Genomic DNA, 16716 nt, shown 5'->3' on the forward strand with positions numbered 1-16716 from the left:
TATTTGAATTGTTACTTTTTGCAGAAATTGATCATGATTTGCAAAGTTACCTACCTAACTAATACGAGTATCAGGCAATTTTTTGAAAATTTTTAGAAAATCCAAAAAGAAAATCAAGAATACAATTTTATGAATTGAAATATTTCTGTAATGTAAAACAATTTTGAAAAAAATGGAAAATAGTTTGAATTTGGAAATTGAAAAAAATACCTATCAAGTATTCAACGAAATGTCGGGAAAAATACTTGAAAAAAGATGGAATATTTTCAAAATGATCGATTGGGAAAATTTCATGTCGTGATTTTTCTAAGAAAAAAATGCAAAAATTTAAAATTGAAGCATTTTTTTGATAATGCATTTAAAAAAAGAACGCTGAAAACACGCACCTACTCGAAAATAAAAGTGATAAAATATTTCGTGAATAGAGAAGGCCAAGGGTGATTTTGCAAAAAAAAATAATTTTCAATGGAACATGTATCACAAATCCATTATCTCCCTACTTGTCTTAAAATTATCTAATGTTGCAAAAAAATGTTTGATGTTTGAAATGTTAGTAGGTACCTATGAACAGCAGTATATTTGCTGGAAATGTTTCACCAATAGGTACCTACTTAACTAATTTATTTTTTTTTTTAAATATTTCACCCTCATAAACGTATCACATGCCGTTCAAACACATCTCAAACAATTTGAAAAATTAATCGCTACAGATACATATGTTTGGGAGGATAAATTATTCAAAATTGATTTTAAAAAATTACGTATCTAAAGGAGACTTGATTTCCATTTATGCATCATATAATACCCATTTCTAAACCTGCATCAGTGGTGTACTCCTGTAAATGTAGTTGACATTCATCCCTTACCTATTAGAACCAGTGAAGTGGGGAAGAGAAAGAGAAGACCAGCAGCAACCAAACTAAACAATTGAGAGATGAGACAGTTGCCCAGATACCTATACCCCAGACATTCATCTTAGGTATTTCAATTCTATTCTTTCTGTTTAATTGTAGTTCTGTCACAAAAGAATCATTTCTTTTGTTAGGCTACATGTTCCAGCAATGCATTAATAGCATTTTTGCGATCTGCTTTTACTACATTTACCTCCACCCTGCATAAGGCATACTTTTTAGTTTTGCAAATAGATGGCACTAAAGTTTCACTCTAATTCGTCACAGTTTTCGCCTGAGCCAGGTTGTTTTTCTGCCTGAAATTGAAGATTCAGGGTCCCTGAGCCAGGCAAAACGATGTTAGCTCGGGATTTCGTTAATGAGGAGTTAATTTTTTCAGTCGTTTGTGGATTACGACAAAACAAATTACCCAAAATTGGGCCAATTTTGAGATAATATGATATAATCGCATTCCACATATGTACCTGATTATGGAAAGAAAAACTTTGACGAGCCCTGCTCCGTTTTTAGTGGGGCGTAAATATATAGTGGATGTTGAGCTGAAGTACGGGCTAATATGCCCCATATTTAATTTTTTTGAATAATTTTGTTACACTTTCACTAAATATACTTATAATCATTCGTAAAATCTTCGAATTAAGGTACTTTGACGTTATTTTCTATGAGCTTTCCCGTGTATTTTATTTCTGCTCGAATAGTTTTTCCAAATACGAGTAGCTGTTAGCCTCGTTCGAAATCATTAATATTAATTCGTGGTACAATTTTTTTGGCATCTTATGCAGTAGATTGGTATAGCCAGTTGGGTACAGAGCGTTTTTTTTTCTTTACTTTTGGTGAACTCGTGTCGTTGAAGTGACCAAAACATGAGACATGAGTATATGTATTTCTATACATTCAAGATTTGGTGGGCATTCTTATCAGTGAGTATGAAAATTACATATTTCGAGCAATTTTTATAAGGTGTTCAAAATTTGAAGCTATCCAAATCTGAAGTATTGACATCCACTCACCGGGCACCCCGTATAAAAGCTTGAATTTTGTGAACACCTTGTGCAAATTGCTCGAAGTAATTCTAATTATGATACCTACCTACTCATTGATAAGATGATGCTAATACTGCGGTCGAATCAGAAAACAGGAAACACGAGTCAACTAACACTTTTTACTTTCATCAATGCTATACGCTGCTAATACCCTACTAATACTGTCTCAGAATTCTCGGTACATGTTTAATGTCGATGACGACATCAGCGCCTTGAATGAGTTGTACGTACTGTCATTCTCCTCTGAGAGTGAGAAATACCCAGATTCACTTACAGTACTCGATGATCCTGAATCGTGTGTGGTTAAGTAGTGCTCTCCAAGTGTGACTAATAAGACGTATAAACAGTTAATCACGTTAAATAAGAAATTGTCTTACCTGTATTGGATTTGACATGCTGAATTATTCGGTATGAACTAAGATGCCATTTTGGTGAGCTATGAACTCATCTTTTTGCAGGCATCTTGATTCATTTTCTCTGGTTTGCATTAAATACATGTATAAATGGTAATAATTTACAAGGTACTTCCATTTCTTCTTAATCAGGATGTTTTTAAGATTTCAAGTATTTCAAAGTACACGTTCTAACTTTTTTTTTATTGTAAATCAACGAGATCGTTACCCTCAAGAAAATCCTTTGGACTGTCATACTATCGTGTAACGCTAAGTATCATGATCATTTTTCCAATGAAAATATAAAAAAATAATAATAATTTAACTACAGTTAACGAATTGTATTAGATTATCGGTGAAAACTAAGATACATAATTCGCAGGGCTTGTTTTTTACACAACGATTTTATGATGTACCTACCTATCATCAGCAATTCTCCTACATTTTTCTTGAATTGGCTGATACCAAATTTTATACTAGTGAGGCAGACTCGAATTTCTTTGTCCGGCAGTTTAATCTTGAAGTCATTAATGACAAAAAATTTTAGATTCTTTGATTTGAAAAAACCGCAAGTATTATCATTAGTTCATTACCATAATTGATAATCAAAAGTTAGCAAACTTTGTTCTTTAACTAAGTATTTTTTAGTTGAAAACATCAAAAAAAAAATATATAAAAAATGGGGTCGGTTTCTGGCTTCTACCATTTCCAACCACGCTGAAAATGAATTATGAAAATGAATAGGCCTATGCAATATTGTGAAATTAAATTACAACAGTTTCAATTTTAATTATGATGTACGTATTTCCCCTTGCTAATACCTTAACAACCTCTGTTGTAAACGTGCACTTTTTCTTGCACATTTTATTCAGTGGTTCGGTATCCAGCTCCGGCAACTTCGTTTCAACGACTTCATTATCCGATCTGGGCTGTTTTAATAACTATTCTACCCAACCGATCTGAATTAACCCATCATCATAGTTGACAAATTCCACCAGGACACACTCGTCTACATTTCTGCATGCATATTGAACTTCCTGTACATATTGAAGCAACATTAGATTGGTTCTGATTTGTTGGAATTCGTAGGAAAAACACTAGTAATTTAATAGCAGCAATTCTTCATATTTACTTTAAGATGTACATTCCATCAAATATTGATGCAAGCAGTACGTCTACGTACGATATATTATGTACTTTACCTGCGATTCGTGAGGTGTTGACCTTTTGATTGTTAGTTATCGTAATACTTGTAACGAATTCGTACACGATGACCAAACCAATCTCTCAGGAAATCGTCGCAAAACACCGAAATTATCGATATTTACGTAAAAACAATCGCTAAATCGCGCAAACAAACATTTTCAAAAAAATGCAATTGAACAATTAAAAATACTATTAAACGATCACATGGTTTCACTGTACAAATACGAAGAATAAATTTAATGGCGATGTAAATAAAAAAAAATCCAATCTGGATCAGAATCAAATAATTGTTTTTTTTTTTTTAAGTGCTTCGAACACTGGAATTTTCTCTTGAGCTTCTTTATTTGTAACAGCATTAGGGTTATTGTCCGGTTCGTCAGCAACATGCATTGTATTGAATTTATTTTTGATAATGGCTGGCTCGTCCTCTTTGATGGAATTAGCGACTTGGACAGTTTTCTTTGGGTTACGAAAACCTCCAGATAAGACATTCTCGAGCTCAAATCATCATGTGCCTTCTCTATTTTGGCATTGGGATTTGGATTGAAAGTGGTCTCATAGTCACTGCTAGCCCTTGGCCCAAATTGAAATTTTTTCTCCCAGTGTTGTTGAGCTCCCGCAGTGAAATTTTGAATTGTAAAATTTTCAAAAACAGTTACCGCGATGCTCAGGTTTTTCCTACAGCGTTGTCGTAGGTTAAAATTTTGACCTACGTGCTTGCCCAAGGACGTGTTTTATTTTCCCGTTCGACCAAGTTTTTCGTGTTATATTTTTCGAAGATTATTCAAATTCTTTATTTTCGATGAAAATTTGAATCATCGTCGAAGATGTAATACGAAAAATTTAGTTGAATGTGAAAAATGAAACAAGTCCCTTTTGTGCAGGCGCGTGGGCCAGAATTTTCCCATGACAACACCGCGAGAAAACCATGAGCGTCGGAATATCGATTTTTGAAAATTTTCAAATTCAAAATTTTACTCTGGGAGCCAAACTTATTGGCAGCTGAAATGTCAATAGTGTGGTACTTAGGTCGAGGCCTACCACTGAGACTATTTTCCATCCAAATCGTCGGAGGACACTTCATGAGGATCTGTAGTAAGCTGGTAGTGTATCAGGAGAAAAATCATCGGATATTGTTTTTATTCTGAAATCTAAGAATTAAATTCCGAAAAATAAAACTTCCCGGATACTTACAAAGTGAAGGGTCAGATATATAACGGATCAAGGAAGGTATTGAATTTCAAATCTTTTAAGATGTACCGGGTTCGTTGTGAAGTGCATCAGAAGCGATACCGTAAAGCTTCCCCAGCCCCGAGGAGCCAATAGTTTTGCATGAATAATGCCATTTTGTGAGACTGATCCGTCTCCAACAATTCGTTACACATTGAGTGAAAGTAAACTTTACGTCTTTGGAACAATATACATATTTATTTAATAGAAATGGCGAACGTTTTTCTGCATATCAAACGGCATCCTTTATGAAGTCTGTCATGGAAAACCTTCATTGTACGTAATTGCAGTCTTGGACTGGAAAACTTGACCTTCAAAGTAGCCAATAACTTTCATTTTTTCAACAATCCAAAAATAATGTTATCGATAAATTTTTTGATTGCAAAAAAAAAAAACAATAGTTGTTTTTTGTACATTTTCGGTAACCTCAAAACTGATAGAGTTGAATTGAGGAGTTCATATTGCAAAAATAACCCTTGTCACATGACTCATGACCTCTTAGAACCTGTTCATTAGTTTTTTTTGAAAACATGGAAATTGCAAAATAAAGCTGGAAGATCCAGAACAGCTTCAAACTGCGTTGTAATATGCTCAGTATGTTGATCTATGTGCCTATAGGCAATGTTAATTTTAAATTTTCAAATTTTTTATAAAACTTCAGAACAGCTGAACACGGATCAAAAACTTACTCAACAAATTGTTTACTTTTCAAGTTAGACGATCACTTTATCATTATCATATTATCGCTCTGTCTGAGTGTCTACACATCGAATAATAAGTGGTATATCGAGTAATGAACGCCAAAAACGCGAACAAATCAGTAAACGATGATGAAAAATGTTGCCAGCACAATAGGGTGGTCCCTAAATACGTGGCCAATAAAACTCGTGATTTCTTCTGCTTCCAGCCTCCAAAGTCGTGACCTCTGGTGAGAAAATAATTTCATTTTTTTCAATTTTGAAAAACTTGGGCTGCGGTGGGCCTCTCAATTTTTCAGAAAGTTGAAAAAATCCAACTTTAAAGCAAAATTTTGAAATTTGAAAATTTCAAGTTCTAACACTTCTTAGAATGTCTCTTTTGAGTAAAATGAACTCTCATGAGGATATTGAACCCCTCCCTAGAAAACTGAAGTCGGTCTCATAGAAAAGCTGAAATTCGTATTTCACATTAAATTTCAGCTATTTTAGGGGGTCAGCTTGGTTTTCAATGGAGGGAGCTGAATCTTCATGAGAGTTTATTTCGCTCAAAAGAGACTTACTTATTAGAGATTGAAATTTTGAAATTTTAATACTTTGCAGTGAATTTGCAGTGTTCTACAAAGTTTTTGAGAATTGAGGGACCCACCACAGCCCGAGTTCTTGGAAAATGGAAAAAATAAAAAATTGGGTATCGCGTAGTGTTGTCGTTCAGAATGAGCATGGCGGAGTTGATATAATAGAAGAATTCCTTCTAGATATGTAGTAGCACGTTTTAAATAAGCTGGAATTCTTTTTTTCAAATTCTGTGCGAGTGAGCTGAGGATCGAGTGGAAATTCCTAAAATCCATTGGTAGAAAAACTCTTTTGAAACCATTGTACATACATACGTTTTTACCTCTCAAAAGTTAGAGCAAAATTAAACTTACTTACTCAGCGCCCCTCGTAGTACTAACAAATCTGATATGCATACTAGTAGGGTGTATCCAATTATTAGCTCTACAGAATCGCAAATTCTTCAACCAGCGATTTTTACTAATTCTGCGACAAGAACTCGAACTAGTCTTCGCCGAATTTTTTCATCCATTTTGTTGTTAATCAGTTACCTACTGCTGTAACGATTGTGTATCCTTGCGGGTGGCATTGGAGAACTTCTCTGTATGAACCAGAAGAGGGGAAAAGGTACATAAATTGAAGTTTACATTTACATATAATTATTTTTTGAAAACTTTTTCAATATTTCGAGAAAAATATAAACTTGAATTCATTTCGTTTGGATCCCATAAGGTGGTCCTTATATATAGCTATTTTTTCTGAAACGCAATTTTGAAAGTGCCAGCCTACATCAACTTACAGGAAAAACTTACTGTGATGAGTGCACAGTGAAACACATGGAACAATCAAGGAAAAACACGACCACACTGACCCCCATACCATCCTGCCCCCTGTTCTTGGATTCTAGTTCGTTTTTGCCCATAAGACAGAGCGGTTGAATTCCCACAATAAGAAGATTGACTTTTGATTTCCCATAATTGACAGAAAGATTTACCCAGCGATATAGTTTTTTTGTGGTCATTCGGCTAACTCGTTTGCTCGGCAAATAATACATATACAAAAATATCAAACAGTAACGATATGCATAAATAACAGTAAAAAAGCATATTTTAACAAATGCAAAAATAATATCAATACAAAAATTCACACGATATAGCCAATAAATGCACAATTTGTATACAAATAAAAATTAACATAATCTTGTCTCGCCTTTTTCTTTTTTGAGACGAGGTTGTATTATTTGTTATACAAATTTTTATGCTACAAAAATTACATTGTCTTTTTAGACGTATATACAAGGTCATTATCGGTGGTATAGTTTACAAAGATGAGTTTTTTAATCGTATTCGGTGACAGTCAATGATTGATTAAAGCTGAACCAATATTTTAAGCTGAACCATTTTAACGTATTTTAGTTATAGCTGAGTCAATTATAACGTCGTCAAGTTAAAGCTGAGCCAATGTTTGACGTTGTTGGTAATTGAAAAATTTACATAATTCCTTATGGGAGAATATAATATATAATGTAAATGAATATTCGATAAATTAATAAATCAAAAAAATATTTGAAAATCGCAAAAGTTGTACTTTTTATCAATTTACATAATATTGAAGGAAAAAGAACAATGATTCAGTAGTTGAGAATGAAAAAGTTTTGAAAGTTGAATTTTTGACGAAAATATTAATTCGCGAAAGTACACATGGGGTAATGGACCCATTATTTTATTGACTATTCGCATAATGGATGCGACAATAAAAAAAATGAATAATTCGCGAAAGTAAGAATAAATGTGTCAGAAGTGTAAAAAAAATTTCAAAAAAAATTAGTTTTTTTCACAGATTTTTGTCTTTTCTCCGATATGTCATAAGGCATGCGAGAATATTGACTTTCTGTGAATGAATCCCAAAAAGAAAAAGCTTGCCAAATGCTTTTTCTTGTATCACAATTTTTGTACCTAAAATTTTCCCTGCTTTTTAAGAAAATTTGTGTAGGCTGCGATGTATTTTTTGGTGGACTCATTTTCCCTGACTGTGGCAGTTTTTTATTTTGTAGCCTCTTCTGTTAACTTGATTCATAGTATTTTGGACAGTTTTGGTTCTTTTAACGACAGCTTGTATACGAAAATTTGGTTAGTAATTTTTGAAAAGGAAAAAGAATATAGTAATGAAAAAAGGAAGTACCTATCTTACTATTTGTCATATCTTAGACAGAACAAAATTTATTGGAAATATACACAAAAATAGCGAGAAAAACAAAAAATCAATCAATCATTAAATTAATTCTACGCTGATGGAGCGATATGGATTGAGAAAAAAGAAAAAAAATATAAAGACCTTTACTTTTTGAGTTTCAAAAAAAAATTGTTTAACGATAAGAAAACCATAAATATACTTAACGATGTGAAAAAATCGATAATATTCGCTGATGGAGCGATCCAAAATAACATAGGTTAAATAATGTATAATAAGGCTAAATAGATGAATTATCGATTAACGCGAAAAAAAAAAGACGAACTCAAATGCCCCAATTATCGTAAGGTGCATTTGGCGATTGGGTAAATACGAGTAGCTGTTAGCCTCGTTCGAAATCATTACCTAATATTAATTCGTTGTACAATTTTTTTGGCGTCTGATGCAGTAGATTAAGAGTATAGCAGCCAGTGGGGTACAGAGAGTTTTTTTTCTTCATTTTTGGCGAACTCGTGTCGTTGAAGTGACCAAAACATGAGTATATTTCAGTTACTGGATATGAAAATACAGTATACATTTAAGATTTGGTGGACATTCATATCAGTGAGTATGAAAATTACATATTGAGCAATTTTTATTAGGTGTTCAAAATTTGAAGCTATCCAAATCTGAAGTATTGACATCCACTCACCGGACACCCTGTAAAAAAGCTTAAATTTAGTGAACATCTTGTGAAAATTGCTCGAAGTAATTGTAATTATGATACCTACTCACTGATAAGATGATGCTAATACTCTGGTCGAATCAGAAAACACGAAACACGAATCAACTAACACTTATTACTTTCATCAGTGCTAAAGCTGCTACTGTCTCGGAATTCTCAGTACATAAGTATTTAATGTCGATGACGACATCAGCGGCTTGAATGAGTTGTATGTACGTACTGTCATTCTCCTCTGAGAGTGAGAAAAAACCCAGATTCACTTACAGTACTCGATGATCCTGAATCGTGTGTGGTTAAGTACTGGTCTCTGAGTGTGACTAATAAGACGTATAATCAGTTAATCACGTTAAATAAGAAATTGTCTTACCTGTATTGGATTTGACAATGAACGCATCTTTTTACAGGGATCTTGATTCATTTTCTCTAGTTTGCATTAAATACATGTATAAATGGTAATAATTTACAAGGTACTTGCATTTCTTCTTAATCAGGACGTTTTTAAGATTTCAAGTATTTCAAATTACACGTTCCAACTTTTTTTTATTGTAAATCAACGACATCGTTACCCACAAGAAAATCCTATGGACTGTTATACTATCGCGTAACGCTAAGTATCATGATCATTTTTCCAATGAAAATATAAAAAAATAATAATAATTTACCTAACTACAGTTAACGAATTGTATTAGATTATCGGTGAAAACTAAGATACATATTTCGCAGGGCTTGTTCATTTTACACAACGATTTTATGATGTACACATCATCAGCAATTCTCCTACACTAGATTCATCTTGGTACTTTCTTGAATTGGCTGATACCAAATTTTTATTACTATTCGTCTTCTATACTAGTGAGGCAGACTCGAATTTCTTCGTCGGCAGTTTAATCTTGAAGTCTTGTACGTTCTTTTCTTTGCATAATGTTGCTAGTTTAGTCATTTCTTCACAAAATTTCTTGTAGGGTGTTCCAACAACGATATCGAAATTGCCAATGGAAATCATAATTTTCTTTGGCAGTTGTCCCAATAATTTGAGTAAGACGACTAACTGTGATACCAGCATGTCTCGTCGATAATAATTCGTGTCTATTGTACTATTGAACGGTGTTTTGATAAAAAATTTTAGATTCTTTGATTTGAAAAAACCGCAAGTATTATCATTAGTTCATTACCATAATTGATAATCAAAAGTTAGCAAACTTTGTTCTTTAACTAAGTATTTTTTAGTTGAAAACATCCAAAAAAAAAATATATAAAAATGGGGCGGTTTCTGGCTTCTACCATTTCCAACCACGCTGAAAATGAATTATGAAAATGAATATGCCTATGCAATATTGTGAAATTAAATTACAACAGTTTCAATTTTAATTAGGATGTACGTTCTTGCCTTTGCTAATACCTTAACAACCTCTGTTGTAAACGTGCACTTTTTCTTGCACATTTTATTCGGTGGTTCGGTATCCAGCTCCGGCCACTTCGTTTCAACGAGACTTCATTATCCGATCTGGGCTGTTTTAATAACCGTTCTACACAACCGATCTGAATTAACCCACCATCATAGTTGACAAATTCCACCAGGATACACTCGTCTACATTTCTGCATGCATATTGAACTTCCTGTACATATTGAAGCAACATTAGATTGGTTCTGATTTGTTGGAATTCGTAGGAAAAACACTAGTATGTAATTTAATAGCAGCAATTCTTCATATTTACTTGAAGATGTACATTCCATTAAATAACGTAGCGTGCCCACTGCCCAGTGATCGACAGTGCTAAGAATTTTTTCCTACAAATACTGATGTATCTTCAAAACAATTTAGGTTACTGAGCTGCATTTGTTTTGTGTACCTTCAGGCACTATTCGGGTACACAAAATACATTTTACTTTGAATTTTTATTCATTATTTAATGTAATAATTACGTTTTTTCATGATAAAGTCCAAAATCATACATGGACCAGTAATCGACAAGCACGTTCCAGTAATCGACATACCAAAATAGGCCTGAAAATGTTCCTTGAAAAGTGATTAACGTAGTGAACAAACCATGTATTTGAAGAAATAAAAAATAAAACATTAAAGTTTGGAAAAAAACTTTAAAAAAAAACAAAAATAGGTATATTTTTTTTTTTTTAGAGCTAAACAGTTTTTTTGTTTAAAATTTTAAAAAAACACAAACTTCTTAAAAATTAAGGGGGAAAACAATTTGGTATAAAAAAATACACCGCGATCTTTAAAACATCCGAACTCTGATTACATTATTCGCAAGAGGGACATACAAAATTATTTGTAGTATCTGGGTCGAATCCAATGCATATATCATGGAACCATGTATGACAAGCTATGCACTGGGTCATATCATATTCTTCGTTTTCATTACATATGGGACAAAACCACGAAGATCCGGCTTGAAGATTTGTAGTAGCATCTTAAATAAGCTGGAATTCTTTTTTCCAAATTCTGTGCGAGTGAGCTGAGGATCGAGTGGAAATACTCGTACTTTAAATATACTGGTAGAAAAACTCTTTTGAAACCATTGTACAATTTTACCTTTCAAAAGTTGGAGCAAAATTAAACTTACTTACTCACTGCCCCCCCCCCATACTAACAAATCTGAAGCATGTTATCCAATTATTAGTTCTTCAGAATCGCAAATTTTTCGATATTGCTTTAGCTGAGGCCCATGAAGTTGACGATGAAATGATCATACGGCTTTCAACTTCTCTAATTGAAGTAAAATTTACAGCTAAGCTAAAATTAAATCAACTATCTAAGTCTAAAATAAATTAGTCATAAATTAAACACAATAAGTATATTCCGAGTGCAACCAAAAAATAATCAACAATAATAAAAAAAAATTAACAAAATCAATCCAAAAAATAACAAAAATTACTTTTTTATCTTCTCTGATTTTTTATCCTAATATCAACAGTAGCTTGAAGGATGGTCTTCTTTTTTCCTAATATCGTACGTCATCTTCATGACGCTTAGCGTGAGTTCGAAATGTTGTTCTTCCGAACAGTATTGGCTGCCTCTACTTTCCCCTTTTGGAGGGCATCTTGCCACGATTGTCTCGGCATCATTTAGGTAATACAAGGCGCCGTGATAGTGTTTTGTGGCCTGCGTACGTAAAAATTCATTTATCTTCCTTCTTTTATCGGAACAGCCGTGATAAGTCGCAATTGGTAGGATGTCGTGTGTTGATTATGGGATAGGAGGTTATCACACACCATTGTTGATTATGGTGGTGTACAGATTTAAGGACGTTTTTTTGATTAATTATTAAATTATAATATTGTTTTGCCGAATATGGATGATAGTAATGTGAAAGGCATATGATGCCATATATTATAAAGTGTACATTATTCTCGAAAATCATTTTCATGAGAAATGATACTATTACTGGGGTGTCCAAAAGTTGTTTACGCTATCAAAATTCGCATTTATCTCGAGAACGAAGCCTCCTAGCAAAAAAACTGATGACATTGATCTAAAAGTGATTTTAATTCTCTACAATTTTGTTCATAACACTTTTTATCTTGGGATGTACCGTTTGCTCAGAAATTCAACTTTAATGCATAAGCATACAAATTCCAAAAAAATGAAAAATTGTTTACATGTATGAATCTCAAGAACCATGCATCCTGGGGAAAGTTAATGACACTTTACTAGAAGAAAATTGCAGCTTCTACAATTTTGTTCATAACTATTTTTATCGTGGGATGTACTGTTCCTCCAGAAAATCAACTTTGATGACAAAAAGCATGAATTCAACATATGTTGAAATGTTTTTGGACATAAAAGTTGACTTTCCCGACAAACGATGTATCCCAGGGAAAAAATTGTTATGAACAAAATTGTAGAGAATAAAATTCTCTTTCAGATTAAGGTCGTCAGTTTGTTGATAGGAGGCTCCGTTTTCGAGATGTATGCCAACTTTTACAATAAACCCATTGTTATCCTAATCTTTTTATATAATCATCCCGTAGATTTATACTCCCAAAATCAGCCCTAATTTCATTTACCTTTGAAGACCGAGAAATGAGCAGAAAAAACGCTTTCAATTTCGCGAATGGTGCTAACTTAAGACTGTCACTTTTATGTTCTCTATGATCCCCCCTGCCTTTCAAAACATTTCGGTTATGAGGAGTCAATTTTTTCAGTCGTTTGTGGATTACGACAAAGCAAATTACCCAAAATTGGGCCAATTTTGAGATAATATAATGATATAATCGCATTCCACATACCTGATTATTGAAAGCAAAACTTTGACAAGCCCTGCTCCATTTTTAGTGCGGCGTAAATAGTGAAAAGTTGAGCTAAAGTACAGGCTAATATTCCCCATATTTAATTTTTTTGAATTTTGTTACACTTCCACTAAATATATCTAATCATTCGTAAAATCTTCGAATTAAGGTACTTTGACGTTGTTTTCTAATTAATATCAATTCGTTGTACAATTTTTTTGGCGTCTTATGCAGTATAGATTAAGGGTATAGCCAGCCAGAACATGAGACATGAGTGTATTTCAATTACTGGATATGAAAATACAGTACATTCAAGATTTGGTGGGCATTCTTATAATTACATATTTCAAGCAATTTTTATAAGGCGTTCAAAATTTGAAGCTATCCAAATCTGAAGTATTTACATCCACTCACCGGACACCCTGTATAAAAGCTTTAAATTTTGCGAACACCTTGTAAAAATTGTTCGAAGTAATCGTAATTATGATAATCACTGATAAGATGAAGCTAATACTCTGGTCGAATCAGAAAACACGAAACACGATTCGACCAACACGTACTCTAATCAGTGCTAAGCTGCTACCGTCTCAGAATTCTCGGTATTTAATGTCGATGACGACATTCAGTGGCTTGAGTGAGTTGTGCTTACTGTCATTCTCCTCTGAGAGTGAGAAATATGTACTTATATGTAGATTCATTTACAGTACTCGATGATCCTGAAACATGTGTGGTCAAGTGAGTAGTGGTCCCTAAGTGTGACTAATGAGTAATCACGTTAAATAAGAAATTGTCTTACCTGTATTGGATTTGACTTTATTTACATAATTCTTCGATTGATGAAAATTGAACAGATTAACCGCGAGAGGGTTTTCGAATTGTGTAGTCGTATCCCATTGAATTAAAAAAACACTCGATAAGCAATAAAAAATGCCTCATTTTAGTATAAACCTCTAGAAGTATGTACTTCTTTAAAAATTATCCTCAAAGGAAATAAACTGTCGAGTAATAGCGAAAAGATTTTTCTGTATCGATTTATTGATCGTAACGTGAACGTATAAAAAAACCATGACGTTGCAGTGATATAGGAAGAACAATTTGCATTGTATTAAATTTATTTTTGACAATGGCTGACTCGACCTCTTTGATGGGACTAGCGACTTGAACAGTTTTCTTTGGTTTACGAAAACGTCCAGGGCTCCAGATGAGACAACCTTGAGCTCAAGTCATCATCTGTGCCTTCTCTATTTTGGCATTGGGATTCCTCGTAGGAAACCTCACGAGGATCCCTGTGAATTGGAGTTTCATCAGGAGAAAAATTATCGGATATTGTTTTCATTCTGAAATCTACTTAGGTATTAAATGCAGAAAAATCAAACTTACCAGATACCTACTTATTCAAAGTTTTCAATTTTATCAATGCGACTTTGAATGTTTGTAATTCGTCAATTTTAAATCACACGTGTAAATGTAATGAAAGAATTTTGAGATATTGAAGGGTCAGATAGGCTAGATATCGGACCAATGAAAAAGTGGAGTTTCAACTCTCTTTTAATGTACCTATCGGATTCGTTGTGAAATGCATCAGAAACGATACCGTAAGCTGCCCCATCATCACCGAAGAGCCAATAGTTTTGCATGAAAAATGTCATTTTGTGAAACTGATCTGTCTCCATCAATTCATGGTTCTTTTGAACACATAAAAATTATGCACTAAAAAAAATGAAGAATTGTGAATTTTTAGAAGCTTTCGCTCTCGCTTCGCTCGAGATTGATAATTTTCTTTTTTTTTCTCTAACGAAAGTTGGATGAAAAAAACTTGACTTCTCACATCGAAAATAGTGTTGTTTCAAATTCTTAATTATTGAAAGATTTTGCCCTCTCTTCGCTGGGGCCTTTATTAATAATTATGCATTTTTGAAAATGTTATTATTTCCTGAAAATTATTGTTCAAATTTTTCAATGTATGAAAATCAACTTTTTGCATCAGTTATTCAACTTGAATTATCGATTTTTTAAAAACTTTTGCCCTCGCTTTGCTCGGGCAGATTTAAATTCTCCTACGCCATTTTTCACAAATTTTCAAGAACGAGAATAATTCACTTCAGAAATTTAGTAAACATAGGTACCCCTAGAGCTTTCGCCCTCGCTTCGTTCGGGCAAATCGAAATTTTTCCATCCATAATGTTCTGTCCTCTTTTTAAACTTAATTTTCACAAATCAAATGCCTAAAAAAATGATAATATCCAAAATAAATGTTTTTGAATATTAATTTTTGATGGCAAAAAAAACAGCAAAAAACAATTAAGTAAATAGTTTTCAGTAGATTTTTTTGAGAACATGGAAATTGCAAAATAAAGCTGGAAGCTCCGGAACAGCTTGAAACTGCGTCTTGATGTACCTAATACTTACTTACGTATGTTGATCAATGTACTTGGGTAATGTTAATTTTCAATTTCAAAATTTCATAATTAGAAAAATATGGATGAATCGTCATTTTCAAATTGTTTATTGAACTTCTTTCAGAATAGCTGAAAAGGGATCGAAAACTTACCTAACAAACATTGTGTTTTACCTGTTCCGTTAGCAATGTAGCGTTGTAGTTCTCCTCATTCGATACACTTTTATCGACGAATTTTTACTCAGTAAAATTACAAATTTCATATCTTATTGAGTATTCTTTGTTTTTCAAGGTGACGTACGCCGGATTCTCTCGAACGTTTTGAATACAACTAGAAGAACATGTGCCAAAATTACGTCGAGTGTTCTATGAAAATGATAACAGCAATTATGCAACTTAGCATGCTATCAAGTTACTCGAAATATAAACGATATATTGTCAAAATAACATTACAAGTCTTCCTTTTCAGTTTCTTTGTTAAGCTTAAATCAAGAATAATAGGGTACCTATAATAACAAATTGAAGAATGAGGAAAAACGTGAAAATGAGACAATACAGGAAAAGATGAAGGGAATACTATAGTGAACCAATTTCACTCGAGTTTGATGTTTTCTTTACACCAAATTAGTTCACTTATGGAGGAATGAGGGTATGATGAGATGGAAAATTGAGGACAAAGAACTAAGAAGTAGGAGGAAAAACGAGAGAAATAAGAGAGAGATGTAGAAGCAGAAAGAGTAAAAAAAAATATACCCAATAGGTACTATTTTAACGTGATGTTTTGGTAATCAAACAAAAAATTTGGGATTTTTTCTCCCAAATTGAGTAAACGTTTTGCAATTTGCGGACAATATGAACTTGAAAATTGATTTGAAATTTTGTAATACGAAGACAATAAGAATTATGAAAAAAAAATTAATCAAAATTTGGTCATTTAAAGGCAATGTGAATTCTAAAAATTGATTGGAAATTTCATTACTCAGCAGCGATGCAAAATTCTGTAAAATTATTTAGAATTTTGTTATGTAGAGACGAAGCTTGAAAAAAATCTTTGGATTTTTGAATACCATTGGAAAAGCGAAAAATTCTAATAAGTGCCCTGCTAATGTCCTGAATTTTAATC

General features: G+C 33.0%; 1 long non-coding RNA gene across 2 annotated transcripts in view; it reads left to right on the forward strand.

Annotated features, from left to right (window-relative positions):
• The window catches only part of LOC135834839 (uncharacterized), a 174201-nt gene that overhangs the window by 144144 nt on the left and 13341 nt on the right, over nucleotides 1-16716 (forward strand). The window lies entirely within an intron of this gene.

This window comes from Planococcus citri, chromosome 2 (genome assembly GCF_950023065.1).
Source record: "Planococcus citri chromosome 2, ihPlaCitr1.1, whole genome shotgun sequence".
Taxonomy (NCBI): domain Eukaryota; kingdom Metazoa; phylum Arthropoda; class Insecta; order Hemiptera; family Pseudococcidae; genus Planococcus; species Planococcus citri.